General features: G+C 41.6%; 1 protein-coding gene across 3 annotated transcripts in view; it reads left to right on the forward strand.

Moving 5' to 3' along the window:
- The first annotated feature begins 552 nt into the window (after positions 1–552).
- Positions 553–16784, forward strand: part of FGGY (FGGY carbohydrate kinase domain containing) — a 421185-nt gene continuing 404953 nt past the window's right edge. For all 3 annotated transcript variants that reach the window (XM_043575117.1, XM_043575119.1, XM_043575120.1), the window contains exon 1: positions 553–661. The gene's annotated coding sequence lies outside the window, so the exon portion shown is untranslated. The remainder of the gene's footprint in view (positions 662–16784) is intronic.

The following is a 16784-nucleotide window of genomic DNA, read 5'->3' on the forward strand; positions in this document are numbered from 1 at the left end:
AGATGACTCTTGCATCTGTAAATAGGGGCGAATACCGCCTAGTTTACTGGAAAGGCAAGAACTGTGAGGTTTAAATGAATTGGGTGTGTCTAGGGCCCACACATTGTAACTTCTGCACAGGCAGGGCCTATCTGCTTTGAGGATTTAAAGACTGTGACACCACTTCAAAGGGTTGGCCAGAGGATTACACGGATAAATTCCTGCAAAGTATCAGAAAGAGGACCTGGCACAAAGCAAGCATTCAGTAATTATTATTAATATATTATTATTATTATTAATGACATCCTCCTACAACGGTCAGTAAATTGCATTCAGTAAATGGTTGAGAAGCGGTTATAGGATGCGGATCTTCCACACCCAAGCGTCAGAGGCTGCGAAGAGTTTACGCAGGGGACCTCCTTGCCTTTTTAAAAAGTCCATAAGGCCCGTGGAGCCGGGGCGAGGCTTCGGAGGCGGGGGTGGGCACGCGCGGGCCAATCCTCGGCCCGGTTCAAAGGGCCAATCAGGGGTGGCTTTACAGGGGCCGCGTCCGGCGGGGGCGGGGCCGGGGGCGGGGCGCAGCCGCAGCCACTCTCTGGGACCGCTCTGCACGCGCGCGGTGCCGTTCCGCACGGCAACCTGCAGAGCCCCGCTAGCTAAAATCTAATTTCAGATTGGACAAGTAAGTGACCCTCCTCCCAGTCCCACGTGTGCAGCAGGGGCTTTTGCAGGCGCGCAGGCTCGTAGCGCCCACGTTCTCCAACCCGAGAGCTCACCCGGCCCAAGCCTCCCCCACCTTTCCCGCAGTCGCCGCCCTTTCCTTTTGGTCTTCCTTCTCCTGCCGCTTAAGTCTCAAGCTAGCAGGGCCTCCGCCCCCCGGGATGCTGTTGAGTTCCCTGTGCCCTCTCCTGGGTGAGGCGGCTGGCCCGTGGAGAGAAGAAGAGTCGGCCTTTACTGCATCCCCAAGGCTGTCTATGAGATGTCGGGAACCCGGGGTCCTCTGCCATCTCCGACCAATTAACTGTGTTCACGCTCTCTGTATTTTAGTCACTCCCTCCCTCCCCCGGACCCCTATTTTAGGATATTTTTTCTTGAACAGTTTTGAGTTTTTAATACAAATCTGGCTGCCTAAGACATTTTAAAGGCCAATGCTGCTTGTAACTTCAAACGCTTTCAGCAGCTTGTGATAACCTCTAAGGTGCATTTTAGTTGTGATGGTATAATGCTGTTTGGTTACAGTTAGCCTGGTAGGAAAGGCCTAATGTTATCCTTGCTTTTTAATTCATTTCCCTTCTTTTAAGGATTGGCAAGATGTAAAATGGTGAATTTCCCTAATCATTGGCTATTTTCCACGAAAGCACTTCTTAGGTCTTAATAGCGTCCCTAAATTAAAGGGTCAGTCACTACCAAAACATGGAACAGCATTAGGTTAATTTTTAAAATAGGAGATCTGGAGGGAGGAAGTGATTACACTTTTGAATTGTAAATCAGAAAGAAGGCAGGTCTTCTCTTGGTTTGTGGCTATTATACAGATGGTAGAGTTTTGCTTTGTTTTGTTTTTGCTTGCTTTTCTTTTTTATGATCCACCAAATATATATCCTGATTTTTTTACTTTTTATGGTTCCCAGCTGGGTCTTGCAGCCTTTCCACTGCCTCCTGGTCTTCTGGGAGTCTCCTGTTAATGAGGCCCTCTGCCTGGCTCTTGACCTGATGATCACTGGCCTGGCTGTTGGATCAGCTGAGGAGGACGTGTGAGTGGGAGGCCCAGAGGATTGTTGACTAAGGATGATAAGGGAAAGACCAGAGAGGGTGAGAAGGGCCTTGTGATTGATTTTGAGGGGAAGCGAGCTTGGGAGCCTCCCTTGCTGGATTTGGAAATCAAAACATGCGTATTGGGAGAAGGGAATAATCCTGAGGGTGGAGATCTGTATCTTTCTGGATGAAAGTAAGAAGTTTACTGGGAGGACACTGGGCCTTCTTCCAGGCTGTGTTAATTTTTGCTGTGGACCTTGTCTTTTCCTGGAATCTGGTTCCCTTTCCCTAACCTTTCACTTAGTTCAAATCACAGTCAGTTACCTGCTGGTTTTGAAAACAGTTTAGAGGTAATGAATCTTGCCCAGCCGGAATAGGGACTAACCCCCCCCCCTTCCCCACCTCCCTACAGGGGATTTGAAATAATTATTTCACCAGAATGTACTACAGAGATCATTTAACCTCACCTGCCCATCTCTTTATACGGAGAAATACAGAATCAACCCAGGTGGTGGTCTAAGGGTCATCCAAACCAGTTCTTCCATTCATTCATTTGTTCACTAATGGTGTGGCATGTATTCTGGGCCTGGTACTGTGGTAGGCCCTGGGTAGGTAAAGATGAACAAGGTTTGCTCTCTGCTTCCAACTTTCACTCAGTCTGCTTATTATATCTAGTCTAATGAGGGAGATTATATGATTCTGAGATTAGTGTTGCGGCAGGGTATGAGGAAGATGCTGGTAATTGACTGTGATTTGAACTAAGTGGAGAGAAGGGCAAATGGCCTAATGTGGGGTTTCGTGGAAGACTTCCCAGAGGAGATCATCCTCGAGCTGAGTGACAGAGCCTCCGTATGAGTGGGCTGGAGAGAGACAAAAGGGAAGGGGATTATTTGACTTGGGAACAGCGTGTGCAAAACTATATAACCTGGCACATTGTTGACTCATATGGCTAGATAGGAAAGGGTGAGGTGGGAAGTCACCAGAAAGGAGGCTGCAGAAGGTGAAAAGGTCCGATCAGGTCAGATTGGGGAGGGTCAGGTGAGTCATATTAAGGGAGTTTGAAACCTATCTCCAGAGCAATCAGGAGCTGTTGAAGTGATGCAGATTGGTGTTTTAGAAAGTTAATTCTGGCCTCAGGGTGGAGAGAGGCTTTTATAATACAGGTGAGAGATGGGTTAGGGTGATAGTTCTGGACTGGAGAGGGAGAGAGAATACAGTTGACCCTCAAATGATACAGGTTTGAACACAGATGCACTTATACGTGGAATTTTTACAGTACTGTAAATGTATTTTCTCTCAAGATTTTCTTAACATTTCCTTTAGCTAAATTCATTGTGAGAATACAGTATATAAGAATACAGTATATAACACACAAAATATGTGTTAATTGGTTGTTTATATTTTTGGTAAGGTTTCTCATCAACGCTAGACTATTAGAAAGTTAAGTTTTTGGGGAGTCAAAAGTTGTGAACAGATTTTTATGTCGCGGCAGGTCAGTGCCCCTAACCCCTGCATTGTACAAAGGTTGGCTGTGGAATGGTTAGGAATTAACAGCGATTGGATGTAGAGAATGGGAAAGGAGGGAGCAGTTACAGTGCCGTCAGGGAAAAGGCTTTCCCAACTGGGGTATTTTTCAACAGCTTTATTGAGGTATGCTTGACATATAATAAACTGTATATATTTAAAATATCTAATAGATGTTTTGACGTGTGTCTGGGTCTGTGAAACCATCATCACAAGTAAGATAAAGAGCATCTCTAACATCCATAAAGATTACTTGTGCTCCTGTGTAATCCCTTCCTTCCTGGTTCTCCCAACCCCCCCCCCCCCCCCCCCCCCCCCCCCAAGCAACCAGTGATCTGCTTTCTGTCAGTATAGATTATTTAATATTATTTTAGGATTTTATCTGTGGGGTCATACAATACGTATCTTTTTTGCATGGTGGCTTTTACTTAGCTTGATCATGTTGAGATTCATCCATGTTGAGCATGCACACATACTTCATTTGGTGCATTGCACGAATATACTGTACTTTATCTATTTACCTGTTGGTGGGTATTTGGATTATGGGCTGCTTTTTGGCTACTACAAATAAAGCCACTAGGACTATTCATATCCATGCCTTTGAATGGGCCTATTCTTTGATTTCTCTTGGTTAAATACCTAGAAGGAGGATGGCTAGTTCACATGGTAGGTGTGTGTTTAACTTTTTAAAAAGCTGTATTTCAGAGCGATTGTGTTTTTGCATTCCCTTCAGTGGTGCATGAAACTTCCGGTTCCTCCAGCTCTTGGTGTGGTCACTCGTTTTAATTTTAACCATTCTGATAACATGGAGTCCTCTTTCAGGGAGTTTTAACATTTCCCTAATGAATAATAATTTCAAGCTTCTTATCATGTGCTTACTTGCCCATATATGTATCATATATCTTCTTGGGTGAAGTGTTTGTGAAATCTTGTGTTCACTTGTAAAAAATGAGCCGTTTATTTTCTTACTGAGTTTTGAGAGCTTTTATATACTCATTGCAAGTTCTTTATGTCACTTGTATGTACAAATATTTTCTCCCATTTTGTGGCTTGTTTTGTCATATATTTTTAAGCTTATTTATGGGGGGGGGGAGAGAGAGAGAGAGAGAGAGAGAGAGAATGCAAGGGGGAGTGGCAGAGAGAGAATGGGAGAAAGAGAATCCCAAGCAGAACCCCACTGACATGGGGCTTGAACTCATGAACTGTGAGATCATGACCTGAGCCAAAATCAAGAGTTAGATGTTTAACTGACTGAGCCACCCAGCCACCTCTTCTCTCTTCATTTTCTTAACCGTGTCTTTTCATAAGCAGAGTTCCCAATTTTGATGAAGTCTAATTTGTGAATTTATAACTTTGATGATGACTCTTTTATCAATTTATTATTTTATGGGTCATGGTTTTAGTAATTTTATGTAAGAAGTCATGCCTACCCAGAACTCTCATTTTCTCCTATTTTTTTTTTAATGTTTATTTATTCTTGAGAGACAGAGACAGAGCATGAATGGGAGAGGGTCTTGGAGAGAGAGGGAGACACAGAATCCGAAGCACCCTCCAGACTCCAAGCTGTCAGCACAGAGCCTGATGTGGGCTCAAACTCACGAATCATGAGATCATGAACTGAGCTGGAGTGGGCCACTCAGCCGTCTGAGCCACCCAGGTGCCCCTCTCCTATTTTTTTAAAGAAGCTTCATTGTTTTGGTTTTACGTTAAATCCACAATCTATTTTCAATTAATCTATAGCATCAGATATGAAACAAAGTTAATTTTTCATGTATGTCATTAATTGTTCTACTACCATTTGCTGAAAAGCCTATCCTTTCTCCATTGACTTGCCTTTGCTCCTTTGGTTAAAATCAATTGACTGTGTATATGTGGAGGCCCATTTCTGGTTGTTTTGTTTTGTTCCGTTGTTCTCTTTGGCTGTTTTAATGCCCAATACTGCATAGTTTTGATGACTATAGTTTCATAATAATATGATAGGAAAAGATAGGATTCAGTAGGCAGAGAGGGAAAGATGATCTGAGGTCCCTGGGTGGGGAACAACACATATTTTGGAACAATTTTGGGAGTGGCTGACTACAATAAACCCCCTCCGGCATAACGTTCCTCTGAAGAATGTAACAGACACCACCTACTCCCCCACCAGTTTCCCTCAGGAATTTGACAAAAGACCTAACTGAAAATAAGGAGTAGACCATAAAACATATGACCCAGAAGGAATGATATGGCCATAGCCCTTATACAATGGAATTGAGCCAATCAGGAATGGACAACCCAGCACCTAGTGTTATCCAGCCAATAAAGGTAGAACCTGAGAAGGAACAAGGAAGAAGGGAAGGGTGGGTGTGTGACCAGAACCTTATTAAACAAGGACCCCTGTTCTATAGTCCACAGGTATTCACCTTTGAATTCCCCCTCTCTGTAAAGACAGCTTTCCTACCTCTTGCTTTCTAATCTTAGACTCTAATAAACTTTGCCTGCTGCTCATTCTGTGTCCACCTGTTCATTCTTCGAAGTGGCCAGACAACGGATCCAGGTATTGAGGTAAAAAATCTTGCAACAATAAGTATTGAAGCCAGGTAGTATAGGTGGATTTTGAAGTACATCTTCAAAAGTTGCTTTGGTTTTTCTAGGTGCATTACATTTCCGTATTGATTTTACAGTCATTTTGTCAGTTTCACAAAAAAGACCTATTTAGATTTAAGTTAGAACGACATTAAATCTCTACATTAATTTGGGAGCAAATTGACATCTTAACAATTGAGTGTTCTAACCCATGGTTGGTATATCTGTTTATTTAGGTCTTCCTTAATTTTTCTCAGTGTTTTGTACCTTTCAGTAGGTAGGTCTTGCACATCTTTGTCAGGTTATCTGTAGGTACCCTATTTTTTTGATGCTATTGAAATGAAATTATCTTTTAAATTTTATCTTCCAGTTTGTTGCTGCTTGTGTATTGGTCACGTATCCTGCAATCTTGCTAAACTCCTTTTCAGTTCTAATAGCTTTTTTGTGGATGCCATCAGATACTCTATGTAGGTGATCATGTTATCTGTGAATAAGGACAGTTTTACTTTCTTCCTTTCAATGTGGCTGCCTTTTATTTCTTTTTCTTGCTATAGTGCACTGGCTAGAATCTCTACTCCGTGTTGCATGGAAGTGACATCTTCTTTCTGATCTTTCTTAGGGAGAAACATTCATTTTTTCATCATTAACTATGATGTATGATATTTGAATAGTTTTTATAGTAGGTTTTTATCAGGTTTAGGAAGTTTCAGTCTGTTCCTGTTTTGCTGAGACATGTTGAAATTTTTTTTTTGTTTTGTTTTTGTCTTTAAATGAAGAATGAATTTTTTTTTTGGGTCAGGTGTTCTTTTCTGTAACTATTAAGACCTTTTTTTTTTTTTTAAAGAATCTTAATATGATGGATTATATTCACCGAATTTTTTTTTTTTTTGAACGTTAGACCTTGTATTCCTGAGATAAATCCCACTTGGTCAGGACCTATTATACTTTTTATAGTTAGTTGGATTCTATTTGCTAAAATTTTAAGAATTTCTCCATTTATGTTAATGATAAATATTGATACAGTTTTCTTTCCTTGTGTTGTCTTTTAAGTTTTGTTATCAAGATAATTCTGGTCTCAAAAATGAGTTGGAAAGGATTTCCTCCAATTCAGTTTTTTGGAAGAGTTTGTATAGAATATTATTTCTTCCTTAAATGTTTGGTAGAATTCACCAATGAAGATGTCTAGAGTTCTTTTTGTTTTTGGTTTTCTGTCAAGAAGAGGAAGAACTCAACTGATTTAATAATACAGGACTATTCAGATCATCTGCTTCTTTTTCAGTGAGGTTTGGTAGTTCCTATATTTTAAGGAATTTGTACATACCTTCTTAGTTGCTCATAATATTCCCTCATTATTTTGATATCTGTAGAATCTGTTGTGATTTCATCTCCCTCATTCCTGATACATAAAATCCTAATACTGGCATCTTTTCTCTTTATTTTCCTGGTTATTCTGTTCAGAAATGTATTAATTTGATTGGTCTTTTAAAAAAAAAAGCTTTTGGTTTTTATTTATTTTCTGTAGTCTTTTTTTTAACTTCTTGATTTTTCCTCTGAAATTTATTTTTTGTTCTGCTAACTTTGGGTTCCTTTTACTCTTCTCTAATTTCTTAAGATGGAAATTGAGTTATTTATTTGAGGCAACTTTTCTATTACATGCTTATGACGCTATAGATTTATTGCATCAAGTGCATCCTACCACTTCTGCTATATTTTTATTTTCATTCAGTTAAAATACTTTATATTTTTTAAATGTCTTCTTGGATCCATGTGTTAGAAGTGTTATTCAGTTTCCAAATATTTGAGGACTTTCCACTTATCTTTTAATTATTGATTTATAATTTAATTCCATTGTGGTCATAGAAGGTACTTTGTAGGATTTGAATTCTTTTAACTTCTTGAGACTATTATTTGGCCCAGAATATGGTCTGTCTTGGTAAATGTTTGATGTGAACTTAAAGTATGTGTGTTCTGCCCCTTTTTGGATAGAGTGCTTTTTACTTATCAATATATCAGCTTTGCTGACTACTGTATATTACATCCTTGCTGATTGTGTGTCAACTTACTCCATCATTGAGAGAATTACCGAGAGAATGGTGCTAGAATCTCTGAGGATAATTATGGATATATGCATTTCTCTTTGCATCTCTATCACATTTTGCTTTATGTATTCGGATGCACTGTTATTAGGTGTGTTAATATTTAGGATTGTTAGGTTATCTTGGTGAATCATCCTCATTATTATTTCTTAGTTTCTGGGAATATTCTTGACTCTGAAATATACTTAGTTATTAGACCTGTGGTGTTTTTGCTTTAAAATCTACTTAGTGTGATAATGATTTAGCTTTCTTTTGAATGCTCTTTTGTTGCATATCTTTTTCTTCTTTTTACTTTTAACCTGTGTGTTTCTTATATTTAAAATGGGTTCCTTATAGGCAGCATATAGTTGGACTGGATAACTAAGTGAGGCCTGCTAATTTCTGCCTTTTAATTGGAGTATTTAGACTATATTTAATGTAAGTATTCATATGGTTTCTTTTAAATTTTTAAATGCACCCATCTAGCTTTTTCTTTTCATTTCTATTTGTTCCATCTGTTCTTTGTTTTTTTACTCTTTTTCTGCCTTCTTTTGGGTTGTTTTTTATAATTTCATTTTTTCTCTCCGTTATTGGCTTACTAGGCATAGCTTTTTCTTTTGGTATTATTTTAATGGTTGCTTTAGGGTTTACAGAATACATCTTTAATTTATCAGAGTCAACTTTCAAGTGGGAAATATACCACTTAACATATAATATAGGAACCCTATAACAGTGTGTTTATAATTCTTGCCTCCTAGCCTTTGTGCTACTGTTATTTTATATTGTACATTTTATATCTACATAGGTTTAAACCCCATGATGTATGGTTATTCTTTTAGTTTTAGGGAGTCAGTTATCTTTTTAAGACATTCAAGTAATTTTTTTAAGTTTATTTATTTTGAGAGAGAGAGGATGAGTGAGTGAGGGGGCAGAGAAAGAGGGAGTGATAGAATCCCAAGCAGTCTGTGCTGACAGCTGGGAGCCTGACGTGGGGCTTGAACTCACCAGCCATGGTATCATGACCTGAGCCCAAATCAAGAGTTAGATGCTTAACTGACTGAACCACTCAGGTGCCCCAGACATTCGAGTAATTTTTAAAAAGCCTTTATATGTACCCACATAGTTCCTCGTGTGCTCTACATTCTGTTTTGTTTTATAGATGCAGATTTCCATGTGCTGTCATTTTTTGCCTCGCTTCTTATGGTGCAGTTCTGCTGGTAATGAATTTTTTCATCATTGTTTGAGTTAGTCTTTATTAATGCTTCCGTTCTGAATTTTTTTTCCACAGGGTACAGAATTTCATTTTTTTAATTTTTTTATTTTTTTCAATATATGAAATTTATTGTCAAATTGGTTTCCATAAAACACCCAGTGCTCATTCCAAAAGAGGGTACAGAATTTTAGATAGAAAGTCTTTTTTTTTTTCAATACTTCAAAAATCTTACTCTGCTGTCTCCTAGCTTGCATTATTATTTCTTTTTTTTTTTTTTTTTTTTTTTTGCATTATTATTTCTGATGAGAAATCTGTTGTCCTTACTATTTTTCTTTCTTTCTTTCGTAATGTCGTCTTCTTTAATAATCTTTATTTATTTATTTATTTATTTTGAGGGAGAGTGTGTGAAAGGGAGAAGGGCAGAGAGAGGGAGACAGAGGATCCAAAGTGGTCTCTGGGCTATAGCGGAAAGCCCAATGCTGGGCTTGAACCTACGAACCATGAGATCATGACCTGACCCAAAGTTGGATGCTTAAACTGACTGAGCCAGCCAGGTGCCCCCGTATTTTTTTTTTTCTTTTGGGCGATTGTCACCTCCCCTCACCCCAAGCTGCTTTTAAGATTTTCTGTATCATTGGTTTTGAACAATTTGAATCTGATGTTGTCTTGGTTCAGTTTTCTTCATATTTCTTTTATTTGGGGTTCATTGGTATTCTTGAATCTGTGAGTTTGTAGTTTTCATCAAATTTGAAATGTTTGTGACCATTGGCTCTTCAAATATTGTTCCTGACTCCTTCTCTGTGCTCTGCCTCAGGGATTCCCATTGCACATGTGTTGTACCATTTGTAGTTTTTCCACAGCTCACCGATACTCTGTCTGTTTTTTAAGAATCTTTTCTCTCTGTTCGTGGTTAGTGTCTTATTGTTGTGTCTTGAAGGTCGCTCGTCTTTTCTTCAGTATTGTCCAATTCTATACAGTAAGTTTTTCATCTCAGATATCCTGGTTGTCATTTTTAGCATTTCAGCCTAAAGTTGCTTCATCTTCCATTTCTGAACTTTCAAGTTCAATCTCTCACCTAGCTTTCTGACATACGAGATACAGGAATCATAGCTATTTTAATATCTGTGTCTACTAACTCTGTCCAGTGTGTCAGTGTGAGGTCACTGCCCATTGATTTTTCTCATTTTGGATAGTATTTTCCTGTATCTTTGCATGCCTGGTAAATTTTGATTGAACACCGGGCATTGTGTGTTTTACCTTGTTTTGTGCTAGATGGTTTTGTATTTTTATAAATACACTTGAACTTTGTTCTGGGGTATGAGTGAGGTATTTGCAAACCATTGGATTCTTTTGAGTCTTGCCCTAAGCTTTGTTAGGTGGGACCAGGGTTAATTCTTCTTCACTGCTGAGGTGAAACCCTTCTACTCTACTTAGTACCCTGTGAATTACGTTTTTCCACTCTGGCTGGTGTCAGTGGGCACTATTCATGGCCCCCTGTGAAGTACACCAATTCTGGGAGATTCTGGGAGATTCTGGCGCAAATGGTTTCCTCACATGCATGTGGTGTTTGGTACTCTCCTGAATGCTTGAGGAGCACCTTTTGTACTTCTCTGGAATTCTCCCTCTGTGTAGCTCTCTCTTTTCTTGTACTCTGCCCTAAGAAGTGTAGCTTCCTGTTGTCCACAGACTCCTAGCTCTGTTTCCTCAATGCTGGCAGACTGCAGGGCTTGGCCTGGATTTCCTCTTCCCGTACCATGGTCCCACACATTAAGCTTCAGCAATTTCAGGACATTTCATTTTCCCTCCCCTTTCTGGGCTCACTGTACTTTCTTGCCTTCATGTTCAGGGTCCTGAGAACCCTCATTTCCTATATATGTATATTTTTAAAGTAGTTTTTGATGGGAGGGTAAATATGGTTCCTGTTACTTCATCTTGGCTAGCAGTGGAGGTCTTCAACTGGAATTTCTGAAGAAAATTTAAAGAAGGACTATTTGAGGGTATGAGGAAGAGGTTTTGAAGTATCCAGGCACCAGTAATAATGGGACCACTTTTACTCCTTGATGTCTGAAAGGGCACAGTGCAGGAAGTAGATCAAAAGGAAATAGAAGACACCCTCCAATTAGGATAATTTTTTAGTAAAGGAACTATTTAGAGAGATGAGGGCAGCCTGAATCCATGGGGCTGAGAAAGTAGGATTGTTCTGTCCTATGTAAAGGGGTTAGGAGAGGAAGGTTACCAGAACCCAAAAGGAGAAACTGTGCAGAAATCTGCCTTGAGAGGCTTTGTTACCTTTGTTCAAGAGATGCAGGTTGTTCGGTCCAAGGGAGCCTGGACCTTACTCTCCTTCCTTCTTGACGCCTTTTGCTACTGCTCTCCATTGTCCAAACCCAAGTAGAAGACAGAGGGTTGGGCGCCTGGAGATCCAGACTGTAGCCCTGGGACAGAGGGTAGGCAGAAAAGGATTGAGTGTATGGTGGGGGGAGGGGGGGTGGGGCAGGCTGAGAATAACCTGCACAGGAGTCATAACCTATAGATGCCTGGCAAACAGTCAGCATGGTTGGTGGTGCTGCTCACTGAGAGACAGGAGAGAAGGAATAGTATGTCTGGGAGAAGTAGGTTTGATGTGTGAGGGGGAAATGATGAGATTTCCTTCCCAAACTAGGAATACTTTTCCCAGGAGACTCCTCTATCACATCCTCCCCCCACACCCCCGCTCCGCCCCCGCCACCTCTGCCTTCATCATCTTAAATTATTGAGGAGGCTCTTGGAGGAAGAGAGACTTGGAGGAAGCAGACTTCATACAGCAGGTACCTATACAGTGATACACGGTGATGTATGTGTGGGGTGGCTTTAGGGAGAGTAGGGCGATGAGATAGAAATCATTCAGGCTCAGTGTATTACCAGTCCCTTGGCCATCTGGAGTCGGGCCTCCGTTACAGCAAAGTCTGTTGCAGACCAGGCTGACAGCCGAGGAGCTTGTGTTCTGCTAAACCAGCCACAGGATGGAGAGATTAAGAAGGGACTCAGTTACCGGTGGGTTGTGGGGGACGAAGAATGAGAGGAAGACTGTGTAAAGTCAAGAGTGATTTCAACAGACAAGTCTCAGTGTATGTCGTTCACGGAATTCTGGGATGGTAGAACTACTGGCCAACTTTGAGGTTAGAATGAGGCTACTGTTAGGACGTTTAAAAGTATTCGGTGACCTGGTGGAAGGGGCATAGGACTGAAGTCCTTCTCTGATTTTTACTGGTTCTGTGATGGTGGCCAAGTGACCTTACTGCACAGAACCTTAGTTCCCCCATTTCTAAGTATGGATCCCTCCAGGGTTGGGAAAATTAGCAGGGTCACGTCATACTGTGCACAGATACTGTGCTTGGCAAAGAGTCAGCCCTCATGAGATCCAAGGTGAGGATTGGCTCAAACTATAAGTATGTTTGGGAAACATTTGGATTCATGTGAAGATACATCTTGATAAAACAGTAGGAAGAGGAGGGTAGTTGACAAAGGCTCCCTCAGAGCCCTCCTTTGGAGATAGTTTGGGAACATATTCAAGCTCCCTTTCCCTTTTCTCCTGAACAAATTATTCTGCTCTTAGTGTCATTGGATATTGGGCCGCATGGGCCCCTGATTTGTCCCAGTATATGTTGCATCCAGTGGGTCTCCAGGCAGGTTTCCGTGTGCTGGTAGTACAGCTTACCTGCTCTCCATACAACATCACATGGAAACGTGAGTGTCTGAAGACCATTCTCATTAAACGTATCAAGTGCGCCTTATCCCTTTTATTTTAGAAAAAGCCATGGCATGGAGGAGCGCTTATAGGAACTGAAAACCTATAGTTTTGGAGGAAAGAAGACCAATAGGAAGTCACTAGAATCATCATAAAGCATTTGAAAGGGATAGCTCCCCTGAAAGGAATTAGGTGGTTTGGATGATCCCACGGGACAAAAATGAGGTGTGGAGGATGGGAGCCATACAGAGCAAAGCTCCACTCACTATCAGGAAGATCTCTCTTGTTACTACAGTATTAGCTGCTCATTGTGAACATTCCGACAGCAGAGTGGGGAAGTTCAAAATGTCCTCCACGTTTCCACCACCTTTCTTTTCCCTAGGTGTCACTGCAGGAAGCGGGAGTTGGTTGTGTGCTTCCTGAATCTTGTGTGTTAGGTCTTAGTACAGTATGTTGACCCTCAGACTGTTGCATCTGTCACGATCACCTGGAGGGCTTTTACAGTGCTGGCTGTGGCGTTGCACTCCCAGGGTTTCTGAAGCAGTAGATGTGGGCTGGAGGCTGAGAATTTGCATTTCGAGTGTTCCCTGGTGATGCTGATGCTGTTCTTCTGGAGACCACGGTTTTAGAACCACTGATGCTTTAAAAAAAAAAAAATTTAACATTTATTCATTTTTTGAGAGACAGACAGAGAGTGAGTGGGGGAGGGGCAGAGCGAGAGGGAGACACAGAATCTGAAGCAGGCTCCAGGCCCCGAGCTGTCAGCACGGAGCCCGACACGGGGCTCGAACTCACAGACTGCGAGATCATGACCTGAGCCGAAGTCGGACGCCCATCCGACTGAGCCACCCAGGCGCCCCACTGATGCTCTGTCTTTAAGAAAAACAAAAAACAAACAACAACAACAACAAAAAAACTAGTACAAATGTAGTCTCTAAGAACTTGCTTTTTATTTAATAACATACCATTAACATTTTTCTTTAGCCCCTTTCTCATTGGTATTAATAGCTCCTTATGTGGAAGTTGCAGTAAGTCCCCTATTAGTAAACATTTAATTTGTTTCCAGGGTTTTTGTGAGTGTGCTTTTGCCTTAACGAAAACATGTTGTAGTGTGTATTTTTAATGTATATCTTTTAGGTGAGCCAATCCATCAATTCTTAGAAGTTAAACTGTAGGGGAGGGGTGCCTGGGTGGCTCAGTCGGTTAAGCGTCCGACTTCGGCTCAGGTCATGATCTCACGGTTCATGGGTTCAAAACCCCCTGCATGGGGCTCTGTGCTGACAGCTCAGAGCCTGGAGCCTGCCTCTGATACTTTGTTTCCCTCTCTCTCTGCCCCTCCCCTGCTCATGCTCTGTCTTTCTTGCTCTCTCAAAAATGAATAAACATTCAAAAACATAACAAAAAAAAAAAAGCCCTGTAGGGTAGAAGGGGAGATTTCAAAAATGGATAGATAGTGCCAGATTGTTCTAGAGAAGGTTGAACCCCTTACTCTCCCACTAAAAGTGTATGAAACTACCTATTTCCCCACACTCCTGCAGAAACAGGGTAATATCAAAGTTTTCTATTTTTGCCAACTTGTTACATGAGAATTTATGTTGTTTTGTTTTGCATTTCCTCCATTATTTTATTTGTGAGGCTGAGTGTTCATGTGTGTTCATTGTATTTCTTTTTCTGTGAACTGCAAGTTTGTATTCTTTGCATCATAGGAGGAGGGAACAGAATGAACACAGGTGCCAAACATTCATTTAAGGGATGGCTAGTAGCTCCTAGGGTTGTTGTATAGGGGGTTGAGATTGGGGAGAGGGGTAGGGAGGTAGGGAGGTGAGGTTAGAGAGGCAGGTGGGCACTAGAGCTTTGAGGTCCTTGGGGGCCAAATAAAGAGCTTAGGCTTTTTGGGGGCAGAAGCAGCATTGGTTCAGTCAGTAGTTTGTGTTTGTCCCATAGCTCTTGGTAATTTTGACAGGGCATGTTTGCGAAATGGCACCATCCAGCTCCCCAAGTGTAAAATGTGACCTTCAAATAACTCGTTCTTTATGCCTTTCACCTTGGACCTAAAATCCACTTGGTCATGCTTCATAAATAGGTAAACAAAAGAAGAGGCCAAAGACCCTGGCTTCTGGCTGAGCATGGTCTCTGGAGGAAGGAGTTTTGGAAGATTGTGTTGGGGGAAGGGATTTTGTTGCTCTAGCTAATACTGCCCTGAGCCTTTCCTGAATTTGCTGACATCTGACAGCAGTCACTGAGGTTGGGGGTTCTTCTGTTGTTCTAATTTGAGTGACTTTTCTTGGAAAAGCCTTGGATTTCAGCCAATATGCTAATGATAAGAGCCTTGCTTTGAAGGTCTGGTTAGTTCTGTAGAAAATCAGTTCATAGTTAATTATGTCAGCAAATCAACAGCCTCTTGGAGAAGAAAGTGACAGAGGGAGAGAAACTACATATATACTTAAATTATTCAGAACTCAGAGGTCAGGAATTCACGTTCCAAAAAGAAGAGTCCATGTAATAATAAATCACTGAGTTTGTGTACAGTTTTCCCCGTTACGGGCTTAGCTTGGTAATTGGCATATTGAGGTTACACTATAATAACTTTGCATTTATAATCAGCGTGCCAGCCCTCACCCTCTTTCTGCCCGTTTTGCCATTTTTCTGCTTCAGGTTCCCGGCATGGGAGTGTGAGACTGTTGGGCTCGCGCTCTGAGTTTTAGTGAACTCAGTGTAAACTGGGTTTGTGGAAGATAGACCGACTCAGATGAGAAAACCCCTCGTCCAAGTAGTTTCTCCATCTTCTCCCCGCTGCCCCATACAGGTGCCTGGTCAAGGAGGGAGATTGTCCTGAGGGAGAAGCCAGGGGCCTCACACGGAACACAGGCTTGCTGATCGTGCTTCTGGAACTCTCCAAGGGCAGAGTCCCTAGAGACTTTTTATTTTAAAAGGTATTTGACTCTAGTATACATTAAAAATCTTCCCTCTCCCCCGTTCCTAGGTTACCCTACACTGTGTTGCCAGTAGGCAGGTACTAGGAAGTAGCTAGTAGAACAAACAGTCCATTAGTATCTCACGTTTATTAGTGTAGCATTTAGGCTGACATAGTGTTTCTGAATCAGAGCAGAGAGAAACCATTTCTAATGTTTGAGTGTCCCAGAAGATTTCACAGGATAAACAAACCTGGAAGGGCATTCTGAGTTTGCCCAGGATAAAGGCGCCTTGTTTAGCATGGAAAGCCACGTTTTAGCAGGGACAGCAGCAAGAGCCCTGCTCTGGCTTGGACAAACTTGAATTTGAATACAGCCTCCTTCGTCTCCTGGTTTTGTGGCCATCCACTGGAGATCGATCCTCACAGAATTTCAGCATCCTCGTCTGTAAATGGGAGACACAGCACATACTTGGATGGGTGTTCTAAATGAGGTGTCCCCTCTCCCTTTCTGTGTGGAGAGAATAGCTTGGTGGGGTGTCATAAAAGGCTTCTAAGGAGTTGCTTTATCGGATCCCAGGGATTGAAAAGAAGAGAGAGTCAGCAGGGTTTTACAGAAGAGGATGTGGGAGATCCAAAGTTTCATCTGCTGTTAAGGCGGTGTTTGTTGTTGGAGTTTGAGGATGTCTTCTCATGAGTCAGATTTTCCGTCCATGATTTCTTTAGGACCTGTTCTGTGCATTTGTCCTCGACATGGTTGGATTTTGTATTTGTGTCAGCTGCTGTGTCCTGCCTGTGTGGCTTGTGGAGGGCGGTGGTTTTGGTCATCATCCAGGACTGGCTCAGTTTTGATCCTGTGGCTGCCACATTGTGAGGCAGGCACGGGGGTTTGGTGAGTTCTGACTTTTTTTTCTGCCTTTGGGAATCCAACTTTGAGTTGAAAGAACAGCCAGCCTTTCTCCTGTCTGATTTAATACTTTACACCTCCTTGGATACCCGGGGCTTGTACTTAAACATGGGCTTAGTTCAGAACATGAA

This window comes from Prionailurus bengalensis, chromosome C1 (assembly GCF_016509475.1).
Source record: "Prionailurus bengalensis isolate Pbe53 chromosome C1, Fcat_Pben_1.1_paternal_pri, whole genome shotgun sequence".
Lineage (NCBI taxonomy): Eukaryota > Metazoa > Chordata > Mammalia > Carnivora > Felidae > Prionailurus > Prionailurus bengalensis.